At 42.0% G+C, this 17,983-nt stretch overlaps 2 protein-coding genes across 4 annotated transcripts in view; one reads left to right on the top strand and one right to left on the bottom strand.

The window, feature by feature from the left end:
* Positions 1–17,983, top strand: part of XCR1 (X-C motif chemokine receptor 1) — a 321,508-nt gene that overhangs the window by 105,476 nt on the left and 198,049 nt on the right. Inside the window, exon 2 of the mRNA XM_043443362.1 lies at positions 10,576–10,745. The gene's annotated coding sequence lies outside the window, so the exon portion shown is untranslated. The remainder of the gene's footprint in view (positions 1–10,575; positions 10,746–17,983) is intronic.
* The window catches only part of CCR3 (C-C motif chemokine receptor 3), a 58,046-nt gene that overhangs the window by 1,857 nt on the left and 38,206 nt on the right, over positions 1–17,983 (bottom strand). For 2 of the 3 annotated variants that reach the window (XR_006264663.1, XR_006264664.1), the window contains exon 2: positions 341–486. The exons of the other annotated variant lie outside the window; for it this stretch is intronic. The gene's annotated coding sequence lies outside the window, so the exon portion shown is untranslated. The remainder of the gene's footprint in view (positions 1–340; positions 487–17,983) is intronic. 3 annotated transcript variants of the gene reach the window in all.

Here is a 17,983-nt window from a genome sequence, read left to right as displayed (position 1 = left end):
AAACAGAAAGAATTAGAGCCAAACCAGCTGATGAGGAAGAACTTCCACAAAGTATTGTTGTGTTCGAAAGTAAGATGCAAAGAACAGTGTCTTGTGTATTGTAAACAAGAAAAACAATGGCAAAAAAGAAAAACAAAACCCCAGACAACTGTGTATGGATATGGTGCATTAGGACAGAGAACATGGGCCATTTGTGAGACTTGGGGATATCAGATAGGATAGAGCAGAGAGGAGATGAAAGGACTGGTAGAAAAAAAGGAGAGAAACAAAAAAACTGTACTAAAAAGATACCCTCAGACATGCATGTATAATATCATTCTATAAAAGTAAAATTATATACCTAATGTGTGTTTTGGAGGGTAGCCCAAAGTCATCAAGTGCTGCATCTAGAAATGAGTTCCTGAGTTCAGTTATCCAAGCCCATGCTCTCCCAGTGATGTTAATTTCTTTTGGACTTTCACTTCAGCCCAGCTGATCATCTGTAACCTGTGAACCAAATGTTAAATTTAACCAGAACCAGTATAACTCAAACACAATAATGGGAGAAGTAAAGAGGGATGAGAACTACAGGCAGAAACAATACTTATTTTTGCACCTGGATTTTAAGACCTCCATCCTCCACTACTATTTCAGGTTCCCCTTTTCTGTGGCCACCACCTCCATGGATGGAGTCCTTTGAGGTGGCCCAGTCTATCATTCCTCAGTCACCTGAGACATTCATAGAAATGTCTGTATAGGACTAGGGTTGTTTCTGTTAGTTCCTACTTTGGGGTATAAGGCAATGCACAAAACATTCCCCTATGTTTCATATATTATACGTACCCTTCCAGAATATATATATACACATGTATATGCATCTATATGTTTTTCTTTTTTCTGTTGTTCACCATTTCTCTGATTGTGTAAGGAAATGATAGTGGAGTCAGGTGGCATTCTCAGTTTCCAATTAAGAACTTTTTTGGGTCACTTGGGTTCTAAAACCTTGAAACTACTGGAGCTTAGAGGTGTGAAGACCGGAAACAGTATTTATGAGTGGATCATGAGGTAAAAACATGAGATGTGTCACAGCCTCCTGTCTCTCCACCCATCTTCACCTTGTGGTTCGTGGCTCTGCTTCAGAGGTTAGATCATCTCAAGCTTCAAGATGCTGTCTCAGCTGGTAAATGAGTTAAATGTTTACATAATTTAAAAATAATTTATTGACTTTCAGGCACAGTAAGAAAAAAGCATTACACCAATATATCTTTAGGATTCTTATAAGACTTCCTGAAATAGCTATGATTCTGGAAATAACTACACAGATGTTCTGTCTTTTTTCTCTTTTAACTTCTCATGAATCACAAGAGACAAAACATAGATTTTGACCAGTACCCAGTTTGGGTTTGGGCTTCCCCAGTGGTTGAGATGGTAAAGTGTCTGCCTGCAATGCGGGAGACCTGGGTTCTATCACTGGGTCCAGAAGATCCTCTGGAGAGGGAAATGGCAACCCACTCCAGTACTCGAAGGAACCTGGTAGGTTACAGTTCATGGGGGTGCAAAGAGTCAGACATGACTGAGCGACTTCACTTTCTTTCTTTCTTTTCAGTATGGATATAGTTGATGTAAGAATTAAATGCCATCCAGAAATATGGTTGAGGTAATATGAGGCAGGTAAAAAAAATATGGCTTGAAAGAATCTAATTTGGGCTTCAGCTTTGACCTTAGTTTGATAGGGCAAAAAGCTAGTTGCTGCATCAGTGTTATTTTTGGGATTTTGGAACTTTTGCGTGATCAATGGTCATGTGATTATGCAGATCCACATCATATGAATATATGAAACACAAGCATAAGTTTATTATAAATAACTGAATTCAGTTCCAAAGATACATAAGCATTTAGAAGTAACTTAAGAGTCAAAAGTGACCTTATTTGCTTTTATATGTTGAAATTCAGTCAACCAATTAAAATGTAAACATTGAATATTCCAAGGGTAAGATGGCTGCAAAAACTGATGGTAATAAGCTGTCAATTTTATGTACAAAAGTAACATATTTCTATTGGTTAAATAAATAGGCAAACTTGTTCAGTCACTAAGTCATGTCCGATTCTTTGTGACCCCATGGACTGTAGCACACAAGGCTCCTCTGTCCTCCACTATCTCCTGGGGTTTGCTCAAATTCATGTCCATTGAGTTAGTGACACTATCTAACCATCTCATCCTCTACCATTCTCTTCTCTTTTTCTTTCAGTCTTTACAGCATCAGGATCTTTTCCAGTGAGTCAGCTCTTCACATCAGGTGGCCAAAGCATTGGAGCTTCAGTTTCAGCATCAGTCCTTCTAATGAATATTCAGGACTGATTTCCTTTAAGATTGACTGGTTTGATCTCCCTGCAGTCCAAGGGACTCTCAAGCGTCTTCTCTAGCACCACAATTCAAAAGCATCAATTCTTCGGCATTCAGCCTTCTTTATGGTCCAACTCTCACATCTGTATATGACTGCTGGAAAAACCATAGCTTTGACTAGACAGACCTTTGTTGGCAAAATGATGTCTTTGCTTTTAATACACTGTCTAGGTTTATCATAACTTTTCTTCCAAGGAGCAAGTGTCTTTTAATTTTGTGGCTGCAGTCACCATCTGCAGTGATTTTGGAGTGCAAGAAAATAAAGTCTCTCACTGTTTCCATTGTTTCTCCATCTATTTGCCATGAAGTGATGGGACAGGGTGCATGATTTTGTTTTTTGAATGTTGAGTTTTAAGCTAGCTTTTTCACCCCCCTCTTTCATCTTCATCAAGAGGCATTTTAGTTCCTCTTCGATTTCTGCCGTAAGGGTGGTGTCATCTGCATATCTGAGGTTATTGATATTTCTCCTGGAAATCTTGATTCCAGCTTGTGCTTCATCCAGCTCAGCATTTTGCATGATGTACTCTGCATATAACTTAAACAAGCAGGGTGACAATATACAGCCTTGGTGTATTCTTTTCCCAATTTGGAACCAGTCTGTTGTTCCATGTTGGTTCTAACTGTTGCTTCTTGATCTATATATAGGTTTCTCAGGAGGCAGGTAAGATGGTCTGGTATTCCCATGTCTTTAAGAATTTTCCACAGTTTGTTGTGATCCATACAGTCAAAGGCTTTAGTGTAGCCAATGAAGCAGAAGTAGATGTTTTTCTGGAATTCTCTTGCTTTTTCTGTAATCCAACAGATGTTGGCAATTTGATCTCTGGTTCCTCTGCCTTTTCTAAATCCAGCTTGAACATCTGGAACTTCTTGGTTCACATACTATTGAAGCGTGAGTTGGAGAATTTTGAGCATTACTTTGCTATCATGTGAAATGAGTGCAGTTGTGCGGCATAGTCAGTTGTGTTGACTATGAGGGCTACTCCGTTTCTTTTAAGGGATTCTTCCCATAGTAGTGGATATAATATTGTCACCTGAATTAAATTCACCCATTCCCATCCATTTTGGGTTTCCCAGGTGGCTTGGTGGGTAAAGGATCCACCTGCAATGCAGGAGAGCAGGAGACATGGGTTCGATCCCTGGGTCGGGAAGATCCCCTGGAGGAAGGCATGGCAACCCACTCCAGCAGTCTTGCCTGGAGAGTCCCATGGACAGAGGAGCCTGGAGGGCTCGAGTCCATGGGGTCACAGGAGGCAGACATTTCTGAAGCAGTTGAGCGCAGCACTCATTCCCATCCATTTTGGTTCACTGATTCCTAAGATGTTGATGTTCATTCTTGCCATCTCCTGCTTGACCGTGTCCAGTTTACCTTGATTCATGAACCTAATGTTCCAGGTTCCTATGCAACATTGTTCTCTACAGCATCAGACTTTACTTTCACCCCCAGACACTTCCACAACTGAGTGTCATTTCTGCCTTGGCCCAGCCGCTTCATTCTTTCTGGAGCCATTCGTAATTGCCCTCCACTCTTCCTCAGTAGCATATTGGACACCTTGCAACCTGGGGAACTCATCTTCCTGTCCCATGTTTTTGCCTTCTCATACATTTCATGAGGGTCTTGAGGCAAGAATATGGAATGGGTTGCCATTTTCTCCTCCGGGGGATTGCGTCTCCTCAGAGCTCTTCACAATAACCCGTGTGTCTTGGATGGCGCCGCACAGCAGGGCTTTCAGCCTCACTGAGTCACGCGGGTCCCTTTGCCGTGACAGGGCTGTGATTCATTACGGGGAAGTGGACAAACAGACTGGCCTTAAAAGCATGAAATAAGGATTTGTTTTATTTGTGTGCTATAGCAAGTGTATTGTGTCGATTTTAGCCTGAGAAATATTTATAAGCATATGAATAGCATTAAAACATAGAATAGAAAAAAGAATAAAGATTTTGGAGAGTCAGTTATAATTTTGATATTTATAGTTGCTTGACCTGCTAGAATTATTTGTAAAATTAAACAAAATGACCTTTAAGAACTGTAATTGAGTCTTAGTCTAATTAATTCAATTTTAGCCAGAAATCTTTGGATAAAGTTTTCTATTTGAGATTTCTTCTCATCCTATGAAGATGAATTAAAAGCAAAATGTGAAGATTTTCATCTTAAAATTTTCCAAAAGGATGTCAGAAGACTATATGAAAATTTTCATGATAAATTTTCTTTGATCCTGACATAAAAAAGAATATGAGGTATTTTTTAAAAAACAAAATGTTGGGGAGAGAAGGGAAACATTTTGCTTCATTAATCAAACTTTGAAATAATCTACTTCACGAGAATGTTTTACTGGGAGGGAGATTCAAGAGGGAGGGGACAGATGTATCCCGATGACTGATTCATGTTGATATATGGCAGAAACCAGCACAACATTGTAAAGCAATTATCCTCCAACTGAAAAATAAAGAAGTTTAAAAAGGAATGTTTTGCAAAGGCAGAATCTTTGTTTTCAAAAGACAGTTGAAAACAGAGGCTAAAATTGAAACAAAAAGCTTGTTAAAAATATTTCTAGAGGTTCCCAAACATTTTCAGAAGTTGAAGAGTTTTGAAATTTGTCCAGGCTATGAATTCTAGATGCAAAGATTCTTCTAGAAAACATGGATTACGTACAGTCCTAAATGTGCTGGTTTTGTGTACAATGCACCTGCTATTTGGACATGCAGAGACAACCAGGTATCTTTTTTTAAAAACATTTTGGAATCACACAATTCTAGTATGCCTCTTATTTTGTTTGTCAAGAGATTTCTGGGTCTCATGCAGATAACAACTTAGTGAATCTGAAGGAAAGAAAAAACATGTATGGAATGGAAAATCAACAGAATGTTCTGTAATTGTCACTGATAATGGAAAACACATGGTGAGCCTGTGAGTGATTTAGGGATCACAAGCATGCAGTGTTTTGTTCACACCTTTCAGCTGTGTTTTCAGAAAGTACCTATGACACTGCATAATGTAGCAGATTGCTGGTCATAAGCAAAAAGGTAGACGGCCACTTGTATTATTCAGTGTTTAGCCAAAGATAAAATGTGTGACATATACGAGATAGTGAAACTGCTTTGGTACACAGTTCTCCAAAATGCTTAGACAAATGAAATAGCATCCTTGCTGTGTTAGAAAGGCTGCTTGACCAAAGAAAGTGAACTAATACACCTTACAGTTAACAGTGCTATCACAGGAAGACTTGGTAACAATCAATAGTTGCTTGTGGAAAAATAACTGATATACTGGCACCTATTGAAGAAGCCATCTTGAAAGCACAAGTATTTCTGACCAGGTACGGCTGTGAAGATCCTGCTGTCCTTCCTCTCCATAGGTGTGCCTGTGATGACAGCTGAGATGCAGGTGGAATCTGAGAGAGTTTTTTAAAATGTTTGGTGCCATTTGGATTACTTATGGCACGTTATTAGATTCAAGACTTAAGAACAACCCTTTTTCAAGTGCTTGTATGAAACAAGCATGGGAAAATACTACATATTTAAAATGAAAGTGAAGAAAATAATCATCATCTCTTGTCTTCACTTGGGTTTCCCAGAAGGCAGAGCCTAAGATCAAGATTTATGTGCCAGAGCTTCATCAGGCAGTGGAAGTCAGGGTTGGGGTAGTAGGCAGGGAAAGAGTAAGTGCACTGTGGCCACTGCCACATGCTGGATGCTATGAGATGCTTCTCAAGATTGTCCATCTCGAGGGGAGGAGGCAGACACATTTCCCTGTCAGCTTTTGTTTTCCATTGGACATCAAGTTGCCTGCACTTCCAGCCTTCGTGAACATGGTGCTGAGTGTCAGTGGAGGAGTCCTGGGGTAGGTGATGAGAAGCATTGTACCAGCCCAGACCAGGCGCCGTCAGGCTACACCTATGCGAAGCTGACTGGAGCCCCAGAAGAAAAGGCTGAGAGGAATGAAAGTGACTCCTAAGAGGCGTCCAAATAGTCAGCTTTTAAGAACCCTCTTCAGAAGGCATCCTCTTGAAGCTGTGCACTAATAGTGAGATTGCATTAGCAACCAATGATGGTATCTTTAATTCCAGGAGTTAAAGAGGAGACAAACTGTTACTTTAGTTGATTACCATTAGAGATAAGGAAAGGAAAGCTTAGTAAGCCCACGACAACATCACTGTGAGCACTTTCCCACACTGGCATGATAAGCCCAAACCCTTGCTCCTCAGCCACCCTCGGCAGGAAGCCATCTATGAAAGACTTTACATGTGGCACGTGGTGACCACAGGAGCTGCTGAATGTTGACAGTGCAGAGAAGTGATTATCTCTGCACCACGATGTCAGACTTTAAAGATGAGAATACTCACCTTTAATGATACAGTTGAAATTATATTTTAAAATAAGGTTTCAGATTGTATGTAAATCCCACCAATTTTTTTCTCTGATAGTGACCATCCATTTTGGCCTTAGCTATGGCCAGTTATTTTAAGTAACATTGGGCCATTCAGCATTTACCCAAAATGTGTAATTGATTAGCGTCTAATTTAATATAGTTCTGATACTCTAAACATGTTTTAGTTACTGTTTTGGACAGTGTTTTGTTAGTTGATCGGGTTACTATTAATAAGAAGCCAGCACACAGTCAGGTTTGAGCTTAGGTTTTCCAGTTGTCAGAGCCTTAGAGCGTATCCTATTCTTATTTTCCTTTTGCACTTATTTTCGCATATAATGACATCAAAATTTTAAATTTGTGAAAGTTGTAATAGTGCATAGTTAATAAAATTAGATGCTGGCCACAGAGGACAGAAAAAAAGCAGTTACAAATAGCATCTTTGGCTCCACTTCTCCCCACCTTTGCCCTACTCCTCCCAGGCAGCCATTTTCATCTCTGCTGGTCAGTCCTCCTGCTGCTTACCTACATGTGGTTAAGTAATATGCTTCAGTTGCTGCCTCACAGTCTAACACCTTTAGGCATTACTTACTGATTTCCTGTTCTTGTAGGGGAGGACTAGCTCACTCACACTTCCTTCCCATCTCTACATCTTCTCAATATGGTTACTGTCTGGTTTCTGGTTAAATCCGCGAGTTAGTGTTCATGCCATGATAACTGCATCAATAGTATTCACTGTGGAGCCAATGTGTTGTGTTCCTGCAGTTGATTGGCTTCCTCCCATCTACTTTGTTTTATATCCGCATCACCGGTTTTCCAAAATGCTTCAGTTTGATCTGTCAGTTATTGCCCAACAGTAATTTTTCAGAATGTCCAGACCCCACATCTTCTATGTTTTGTCTTCAGGACCAGTCTGGACTGTGTCTGAGGGCCCTTGAGTCCCCTTTGTTGCTCTCCTGTGTTAAACTGTGTTTTTAGGATCCTGAGACCCCCCTCTTTCTTGCTTAGTCCTCATTTTGCTGAAGCACATCTTTTGTCTCTTCCTGCTGCTGCTGCTGCTAAGTCACTGCAGTCATGTCTGACTCTGTGAGACCCCATAGACGGCAGCCCACCAGGTTCCCCCGTCCCTGGGATTCCCCAGGCAAGAACACTGGAGTGGGTTGCCATTTCCTTCTCCAATGCGTGAAAGTGAAAAGTGAAAGTGAAGTCGCTCAGTCGTGTCCGACTCTGTGCGACCCCATGGACTGCAGCCCACCAGGCTCCTCCGTCCATGAGATTTTCCAGGCAAGAGTCCTGGAGTGGGGTGCCATTGCCTTCTCTGGTCTCTTCTTGAGAACAGGTAAATTGGAGGTAAATTTCAAAGTCCTTACATGCCTAACAGTACCCATACACTACCTTCATACTTGACTGAAACTCCGCCTCTGTACAGATCTCCAGGTTGAATGTGGGGGTTTCTCAGAACGGCGCACCTGCTGCCCCACTGTCGTTTACCAGTGTTGTGTCCTTGCTCGGGCCATTTCTGTTCTTTCCTGCTACCCATTTTTCCTCCTTATAACTCCCAATATACTTATTTATTTCTTCTTATATTTATAGTTTATAAGGATGTGCTGTGGAGAGTATCTCTACATGAGAGGACTGTTATGAGAATTAAATGAGTTAATTTATAAAACCCTTCGACCAGGTTCTGGGAAAATAGTAAAAATGGTTACTATGGTCTATTTCCTATTAGTTTTTCTATTCTACTTTATCTTTCAACTTTGACTTCCCTGGTGGCTCAGATGGTAAAGCATCTGCCTACAATGCGGGAGACCCGGGTTCAATCCCTGGGCCAGGAAGATCTCCTGGAGAAGGAAATGGCAACCCACTCTAGTATTCTTGCCTGGAGAATTCCATGGACAGAGGAGCCTGGTAGGCTACAGTCCATGGGGTCACAAAGAGTCGGACACGACTGAGTGACTTCACTTTCTACACTTTATCTTTCAAACCTTCCATTAACTTTTCTTTAAAATTTATATTTTTAATTTCTTCTTCTCTGAATGTTCTTGCTCTCTTTTCCTTTTCTCCTTGCTTCCAGAAGCCATACTTTTTAATCTCTCTGAGAATTCAGAATGTATATTACATGTTTGGTGGGGTTTTTTTTTTTCTTTTGTTTTCATTTTTTTTTTTTTTTTTTTTTTCCCATGTCCTCATGTTTCCCTTGCCTCTAAGTTCCTTTTCTCCTAGATTTTCATTCCAGATTCTGTCTTCCATGTAGGCTATTGTCCTCAATGTCTTGCAGTCCTTGGTATTCCATTTATACTTAAAAGTGAGACATCAAAGCTGGTGGGGAGCATTGAGTGGGCAGAGCTTGTCCACTGGTGGTGTTATCATAAATGTTTAGATAGTGAGCTCATCATTCTATTGAGGGACCCCCGAACTGTAGCACAACCTGTAGGTATCTTTCTCTAGGATCATTTGTTTCTGCAGAGGAGAATCTCATCTCCTGCTCTTCCTGGCTAGAGAGTTTTTAAAAGTTGGTGTTTTTGAAGTGGGGCTAGCAGTCTCAGTATTTGGCATGAGACGCTGTGTTCTAATCTCTTTGGTCTGAGTCCAGCACTCACCCCTGCCCTCCACTGTGTGCCTCTGAGTGTGGAGAACCTTGAGTTTATTTACTCTGGAGACACTTGAGGGTCTCCTGTGGGGATGGGTAGGATAATCACATGGTCTGTGCAGGGTGAAGAAGGGCGTGGGGACTCCTTTTGCAGATTTTTAACTTACTGCCCTGTTTTCAGCCTTGAGATTCAGTCCTAGCTTCCACAGTACTTGATACCCCTGAGTCTCAAGAATGGCTGAAGTTCTAAAGGGCTCAAGTGGCTGCTTCTCATTGTTCTTAGTAAATTCTTCAATAGGCCTTCCCACCATTCTGCAGGTTCAATTGATTCTAAATAAATGTGAGTTTATAACTAGAACCAAGACCAAGAGGCCACATTGGGCATCAGCCTAAACCCTCCACTTTATGCTGTGAAATAAACTCTTTGCCTTTGGTTAGGGTACTATGGTGATGTATAAGGCCTTCAGGAGGTATAAGGATAGACAGAGTTAGCAGAGGCATGAGTAAGGGAAACAGTCCAGTTACAGAATATTTAGCCCACTGAAGACAAATCCTATCCCCCTCCATGATGCATCTGGAAGCTGGCTGGTTTGCTCTGAGCATGGTGCCATATTGGAGTTTAGGTTGATTTTTTCCTGAAGGAAAATTGGCACACAGTCATAATAGAAACCAAGATAACCTCAACAAGTAGAAGTCCATGTTTTTAAGTACCATTGTTTACTTTGTTCATGAGCCCCATGATAAATTATCTGGATGTTACAAGAGGGCAACTAGCACACCATATTATCAGAGTCTCTTTTCCATTTGTTGAGCATTTATGTGAGATATGAATGTTTTTAGGTGTTCCCATTATCCAAATTCCTGACTCTGAAATAATGAATGCTGTTGTTCTAAGCCTTTGTGTTTGGGGTAATTTATTTTACAGCCCTAGATAACCAACACAATGCAACAACTTGTCCTTCAGAAATATTTGCCAACCCCCATTCTAGATGAATATCTACATGGTAATTACCAGGACTGTAATGATTTGCTTCAGCAGTGGAACCAAACTTAAAAGAACATATACAATTAAAGGCACTATCTGATTTAGTTGTAATATTTTACTGTTCTTCTCTAAGACCCATCAGTTTTTTATGTCGGCCAACTGGAGAATTATAAGGAGGTACTATTAAAGGAATCAGTGTGTCTGCATCTTTCTTATCTGTGATGGGACACTGATTTCTGCTCTTTTCTTCATAGGATAGTGTTCTGGTCTTGATTGGGAGAACAGGAAGCCTGTGATTACTTCCACTTGGACCTTCCTTTCATAGTAACCATTGTCTACTGTCTGAAAGTCAGCGTGGGAATCCCGCCTTTTGTGTATATCTCTTCCTGCACAGCACTTGAGGTCTGGGGACAAAAATCACAAGGTAAGCTCAGGGCCCTATCCAGTCCACAGTGATACAAAATCCATCAAAACTCTATCACCTGACTCTCATGAGCATTACTCTGAGGCTGACCTCAGTGATTCCTTGCTGCTGCTGCTGCTGCTAAGTCGCTGCAGTCATGTCCGACTCTGTGTGACCCCATAGACGGCAGCCCACCAGACTCCCCCGTCCCTGGGATTCCCCAGGCAAGAACACGAGTGGGTTGCCATTTCCTTCTCCAATGCATGAAAGTGAAAAGTGAAAGTGAAGGCGCTCAGTCATGTCCGACTCTTAGCGACCCCATGAACTGCAGCCTACCAGGCTCCTCCGTCCACGGGATTCTCCAGGCAAGAGTACTGGAGTGGGGTGCCATTGCCTTCTCCGAGTGATTCCTTGGGTCTTTTGGAATTACTGTACTCTACAACTGGCATCTACTAAAAAGCGTATTTCTTTTCCTGGTAGTGGTAGAGTTAGTCGCACAGTTGTGTCTGACTGTTTGTGATCCCATGGACTGTAGCCCACCAGGCTCTTCTGTCCATGGGATTCATCAGGCAAGAATACTGGAGTGGATTGCCATTCCCTTCTCCAGAGGATCTTCTCGACCTAGACATCAAATCCAAGTCTCCTGCATTGCAGGCAGTCTTTACCATTTGAGCTACAGGGAAGACCTTGTTTGACTGTTTCTTTTCTTTTCCTAGTGCCTGTTATTCCAGAAAATTAGCTGAGGGTGCATTTGAGAAAGGTGAGGGTTAAGGTTTTCACAAGTGGCAATTTTTAAAAGCTTTTTCTCAACGAAGTGTAGTTTTCTTATCATTCAGGCACCCCTGGTTTTGTAAAATTACTCACTTCTGAATATTTGGACAGAGGATACAATCTCAGCTAAAGTAATCAGCTAAAAATCTGATTTTTGCCAGACTTGAAATTTTCTTGAGTAAGAGTTTTCTGGGTGTCAGATCCCTCCTTGGGCCCAGATCGCTATCCTTTGCCTATTGACTTTCATAATGGCCACACCTATATTGTCTCTTTGGATGGTAAAACACCCACACTTAAATACTCCCTACCTCACTGAGATCAAGAATTGTATTGTATTTTAGTTATAGCCCGTCCTACCACCAGTGCGGATGACCTTCTCTCTCTAACTTTGTCTTCCCTGCTCTAAAGAGAAAGGGAGTGAGGTAGACAAGTCAGAATGCACATGATAGAGGCGATATAATGTACAGTCTTCCTCTGGGTTCTTCCAGGGGATCCCTGGCCTAACAAAACACTGACCTAGCATGGATGAGCATTTGGTGTAAGTCTGTATTTGCCCAGTCAACAAACTCACAGAACCTCAGCCATTGAGTTTAGTATTTCTGATGAGTGCACATATAAGTAAATTCAGCCCAATTAAAATTCTATTCTGCTCACTTTTGTAAGTACTCTCAAAATCCAAACTCAGAGTTTTGATAATATGTATTGAAAATTTTCTGTAATTCCTTATGGAATTTTCTTCCCTACTCTGATTCTGCATTTTATCTTCTGGGTTGTGTTGAATTCAAACTCTATTTATTAGGTAAGCAACCTTAAAGCGTGGACATAGGGTGAACTGTCAACTTTGTCATGCTAAGGAAAAGTGGCTTTCTTCGGAAAGAAAGGTGTAGATGAGGGTGTGCCAGAGGGCAGTGAGGGTCAGGGCTTCCCAGGACCTCTGCATCTGTCCAGGTAGTCCGATTCTTGGTCTGTCTCAATTACTGCCTTGACATTCATTCATGCTTTTTGGTAAGTGTGTGAATTCAATTTACATTAAGACACCTGCCAATTCCAGCTCTGAGTTGGTTTCCAACAGTCGTAACCTGGCGACTTCAAGTAACAAGATTCCCACCTCTCCAACATGGTCACAGAAACGCTGTTTCACTCTAACTTGAAGATGAAAACTTTGGTGTTCGAGTGTTTGTTTTTTTTTTTAATCACTCTAAGTTTCTCAGTGCCTTCAGAAGCAGCCATTCCACCCTCTGGTTCTGGCATCCCTCATCCTTCTAGGTTGTTGACTAGCATCACCTTCCTGCCACCTGCCCCATCCCTGGCCAAGCTCTGTCTTCAGTGGGCCCACAGTGCAAGGTGATAGCCTGACTCACTGTTCACTGCTCTATCCCATGGGCTGCCATTTTCCCTTTCTGGGATATGGATGTGAGTCTCATCTCTCTGAAAGTCTTTGATGCCTGCAGCCTGCTTTCTAGCGCTCATTTTTAAGTCACTTTGTCTTGATGTATAAATGACCCAACTTGAGTCAAGAATGACTGTACGCCTGTGGTTTGGGCAGTTCGCGGAAGGTGAGAAGGACCTCAGAAGAGGTCGTGCAGCCCCACTCTAGGCCACAGCCGCAGGAACGGTCACTGCCACCCCTCTCTTCGTGTCTTCATTAGAGTTCTCAATTCCGATTGGCCTGGCTTAAGTCAGGCTAGGATCTATCACTCTTGGATCAAACAAATTAAGGAGAACCTGGGAGGAGCCTGGTGATGGTCACTGTAGGACCAAGCCACCCCCAGCCCAGTTTGAAACTGTAGCAGTGGCAGTAGGCTACATCCAGACCCTTAGCGTCAGCGTGTCCTTGCTTCCTCACTTGTTGATTACTCCCATGCACGTTGACAGTTAGTCTCTGTTCCTTGAACATCTGCTGTTCATTCTCAACTTTGCCTTTGCAAAGCTAACCCCTTCCTACAGCTCTCCTCAGAGGTGTAGTTTCCTGTACTTAGGGCCCGGCTTCGCCCCTCCTCTTTCAGGAAGTCTTCCCTGAACACTTAACCTGCATTTTCCTTTTTTTTTTTTTCATTTTATTTATATTAGTTGGAGGCTAATTACTTTACAATATTGTAGTGGTTTTTGCCATACATTGATGTGAATCAGCTGTGCATTTACGTGTGTTCCCCATCCTGATCCCCCCTCCCACCTCCCTCCCCATCCCTTCCCTCTGGGTCATCCCAGTGCACCAGCCCTGAGCACTTGTCTCATGCATCCAACCTGCACTGGCGATCTGTTTCATAATTGATAATACACATGTTTCAATGCTATTCTCTCAGATCATCCCACCCTCGCCTTCTCCCAGAGTCCAAAAGTCTGTTCCATACATCCGTGTCTCTTTTTCTGTCTTGCATATAGGGTTATCGTTACCATCTTTCTAAATTCCATATATATGTGTTAGTATACTGTATTGGTGTTTTTTCTTTCTGGCTTACTTCACTCTGTATAATGGGCTCCAGTTTCATCCACCTTATTAAAACTGATTCAAATGTATTCTTTTTAATGGCTGAGTAATATTCCATTGTGTGTATGTACCACAGCCTCCTTATCCATTCATCTGCTGATGGGCATCTAGGTTGCTTCCATGTCCTGGCTATTATAAACAGTGCTGCGATGAACATTGGGGTACATGTGTCTCTTTCAGTTTTGGTTTCCTCGGTGTATTTGCCCAGGAGTGGGATTGCTGGGTCATATGGCAGTTCTATTTCCAGTTTTTTAAGGGAATCTCCACACTGTTCTCCATAGCGGCTGTACTAGTTTGCATTCCCACCAACAGTGTAAGAGGGTTCCCTTTTCTCCACACCCTCTCCAGCGTTTATTGCTTGTAGACTTTTGGATAGCAGCCATTCTGACTGGCGTGAAATGGTACCTCATTGTGGTTTTGATTTGCATTTCTCTGATAATGAGTGATGTTGAGCATCTTTTCATGTGTTTGTTAGCCATCTGTATGTCTTCTTTGGAGAAATGTCTGTTTAGTTCTTTGGCCTGTTTTGTGATTGGGTCATTTATTTTTCTGGAATTGAGCTGCAGGAGTTGCTTATATACTTTTGAGATTAATTCTTTGTTGCTTCATTTTTTATTATTTTCTCCCATTCCGAAGGCTGTCTTTTCACCTTGCTTATAGTTTCCTTTGTTGTGCAAAAGCTTTTAAGTTTCATTTCTTTTGTTGCCAGCTTGTTTTCATGTGCCATACATTGTCTTCTCATGTCACTCAGGGTCCCAGCACGAGATGACACACTCAAATTGGGCAGTTTGAGAGGAATTTAATCAAGGGACCATTTACAAAGGTTAGCAGGGTGGAGGGAGAATGCAGTCCCCTGAGATGGGTAAATTTGTTACCAGCTCTAGGTCAAATTTCCAACATCTGTTGAATCATAGAAAAAACAAGAGAATTCCAGAAAAACATCTACTTCTGCTTCAGTGACTACGCTAAAGCCTTTGACTATGTGGATCACAACAAATGGTAGAAAATTCTTAAAGAGATGGGAAGTCTACCTGCCTCCTGCGAAGCCTGCATGCAGGTCAGGAAGCAACAGTTAGAACTGGACATGGAACCATGGACTGGTTCCAGATTGGGAAAGAAGTACGTCAAGGCTGTATATTGTCACCCTGCTTATTTAACTTACATGCAGAGTACATCATGAGAAATGCTAAGCTGGATGAAGCACAAGCTGGAATCAAGATTACCGGGAGAAATATCAATAACCTCAGATATGCAGATGACACCACCCTTATGGCAGAAAGTGAAGAGGAACTAAAGAGTCTCTTGATGAAGATGAAAGAGGAGAGTGAAAAAGCTGGCTTAAAATTCAACATTCAAAAAACTAAGATTATGGCATCTGGTCCCATCACTTCATGGCAAATAGATAGGGAAACAATGGAAACAGTGAGAGACTTTATTTTCTTGAGCATCAAAATCAGTTCAGATAGTGACTATAGCCATTAAATTAAAAGATGCTTTCTCCTTGGAAGAAAAGTTTTGATAAACCTAGACAGTGTATTAAAAACCAGAGACATCACTTTGCTGACAAAGTTCCATCTAGTCAAAGCTATGGTTTTTCCAGTAGTCATGTATGGATGTGAGAGTTGGACCATAAAGAAGGCTGAACGCAGAAGAATTGAACGCAGATGAACTGTGGTGTTGGAGAAGACTCTTGAGAGTCCCTTGGACTGCAAGGAGATCAAACCAGTCAATCCTAAAGGAAATAAATGCTGAATATTCATTGGAAGGACTGATGCTGAGGCTGAAGCTCCAGTATTTTGGCCACCTGATGCAAAGAGCTGACTCATTAGAAAAGACCCTGATGCTGGGAAAGATTGAAGGCAGGAGGAGAAGGGGACAACAGAGGGTGAGATGGTTGGGTGGTATCATTGACTCAGTGGACATGAGTTTGAGCAGGCTCTGGGGGACGGTGAAGGACAAGGAAGCCTGCATGCTGCATGGACAGGCATGCTGCAGTCCATGGGGTTGCAAAGAGTCGGGCACAACTGAGCTACTGAATAGCAGCAACAGGTCAAAAGGGGCGAGGGGTGGGAGGATCTGGCAAGGTCCAGAACTAAGAAATGGATCTGCTGTGCCTCCAGTGCTGCTGCAGGAAGGGGGTTGGGGGAATAAATACTCTTGATCTCACTCTGCTCCCATCTTCCAGCCACCTGAAGGTATTCCCCATAGACCTAGTCCAGAGAGCAAAGGAGAAAACTGGTGTGGTCCATTCAAGGCAGCTTTTCAGGCACAGAGCAGGGTGGAGAGTGGATCTGGATTGGGCAACAGAATATCCATGGACTCCCTAATTTGATAAATTCTTATCTTCTTGAGACAAGCTACCATGTTTTTGTTTTGTTTTGTTTTAACCATCCCCTTTACCGCCTTGCATAAAGACTAGGACGATTATAGATGTTCAGTGAAGTGACCAGTTGAGGTTTGACTGATGAACAGCATCTTGATTGAACAACAGTAGGATGAGCAGAACATCTGTCCATCTGTTCCTTCTCACGTGTCATGGGTTAGAGGAGTTGCTGTTTGATTTACAGATTTCAGAATATAGATTGGGCCACACTTACTAGCAGCTGGGGCTTTTGAATGTTAAAAGGTCCCATACGTGCCCTATCTAGTCTATTTCCATCTTCCAAGAGGTTGTATGTGGAATCAGGATGGGCCCGAGGAAGGCAGGTTTCTGCCATCCTGCTACTCTCTTCTGGCCGCACATGTTTTCAGCCTACCCATTGCTTGCATGTAATCTCTGGAATTAGATCTGAATTTTTTAAGAGGAGATAGTGTAATTTCTTAGAACTTGAATGATAACCAGCTATATCAAAGCCCTACACCAGGGAACTTGGAATTAGCCCTGGTAATAACAAAGTGAAACTGTGTTTCTATCTGTCCTCCGTTTCTCCCTCTTGTGGTCACTGCATTGCACAATTCCTAGGGATGTAAATGATATCTCCTAGAGTTTTGCAACTTCAGTCCAACAGGATCAGATATAGGCATTCCTGAGTTTCTTTCTATGACATCATCAAAACCTCACCTCCCACCTAGCATATGGGCGTTTTTTTCCGCCTCACTGTTTTCTTGAGTGACTGCGCGGGGCTAGCAGCAGCTCTGGCGTGGACGAAGGCCCCCTAGTGCTCACATTTCCCACTGCGACTAAGTGAAGCGGGAGTTAGCAAGTGAGGGGCAACCTGAGACCAGGGGTCAATTTCCCGGGACCCAAACTAAGCCAGGAAGAATCTTGTCCTGTTTGCAAACTGAGAGGCTTTCCTCAATTCAGAAAGTCTAGATTACAAGAAGCAACCAGTCTTCTTTTTTTTTTATTGTTTTTAAAATTTCTTTTTAAATTAGAAGATAATTGCTTTATAACATTGTGTTATTTTTCTGCCCTACAACTATGTGAGTGAATCATAACTATATATACACATTCCCTCCTTCCTGAGGCTCCCCCAGCCATCCCACCCTTCTAGGTCATCACAGAGCTCCATTGGGCAGTGGCCAGGGGATTAGCTCCTGCTTAGCCACGAGGCAAAAATCTAGGTGTATAGAACTGTAAAGGCATTATTAAGTATTTCTCTACTTAAGCCTATATTAACATGTATTTATATCTGTCTGTATGTATTAAGTATCATTGCTTTTTTCCTCTCTCTGCCTTATTTCTTAGCCAGGATCTGGGGGCTCTAACATCCATTTAAGTCCTGCAGAACAGTCCTGCAAATTCATGTAAGCCCTCTGTGGACCTCAAGAGCTGAAATTTGGGGTCCTTGAATTTACCACCAGTATGTTGAACCAACAGGGCTTATGAGATAGAATCTACTTTCATGTCTCACATCCCTTTAAACTGAATTAGAAGCTGAAGTTCTTCCAGCCCCAGTGAAAAGTTGCGCCTTCTCATGACTTGTCATCAAGTTTAGGTACAAAAAAATCCCATGATCATTTGAACTCACTAAAAGGAGAGGGTTCCAATTCAGAAATT

The sequence above is a fragment of the Cervus canadensis genome, chromosome 22 (genome assembly GCF_019320065.1).
Source record: "Cervus canadensis isolate Bull #8, Minnesota chromosome 22, ASM1932006v1, whole genome shotgun sequence".
NCBI lineage: Eukaryota > Metazoa > Chordata > Mammalia > Artiodactyla > Cervidae > Cervus > Cervus canadensis.
The sequence above is the reverse complement of the archived record's forward strand: the minus strand, read 5'-3'. Positions and strand labels throughout refer to the sequence as shown.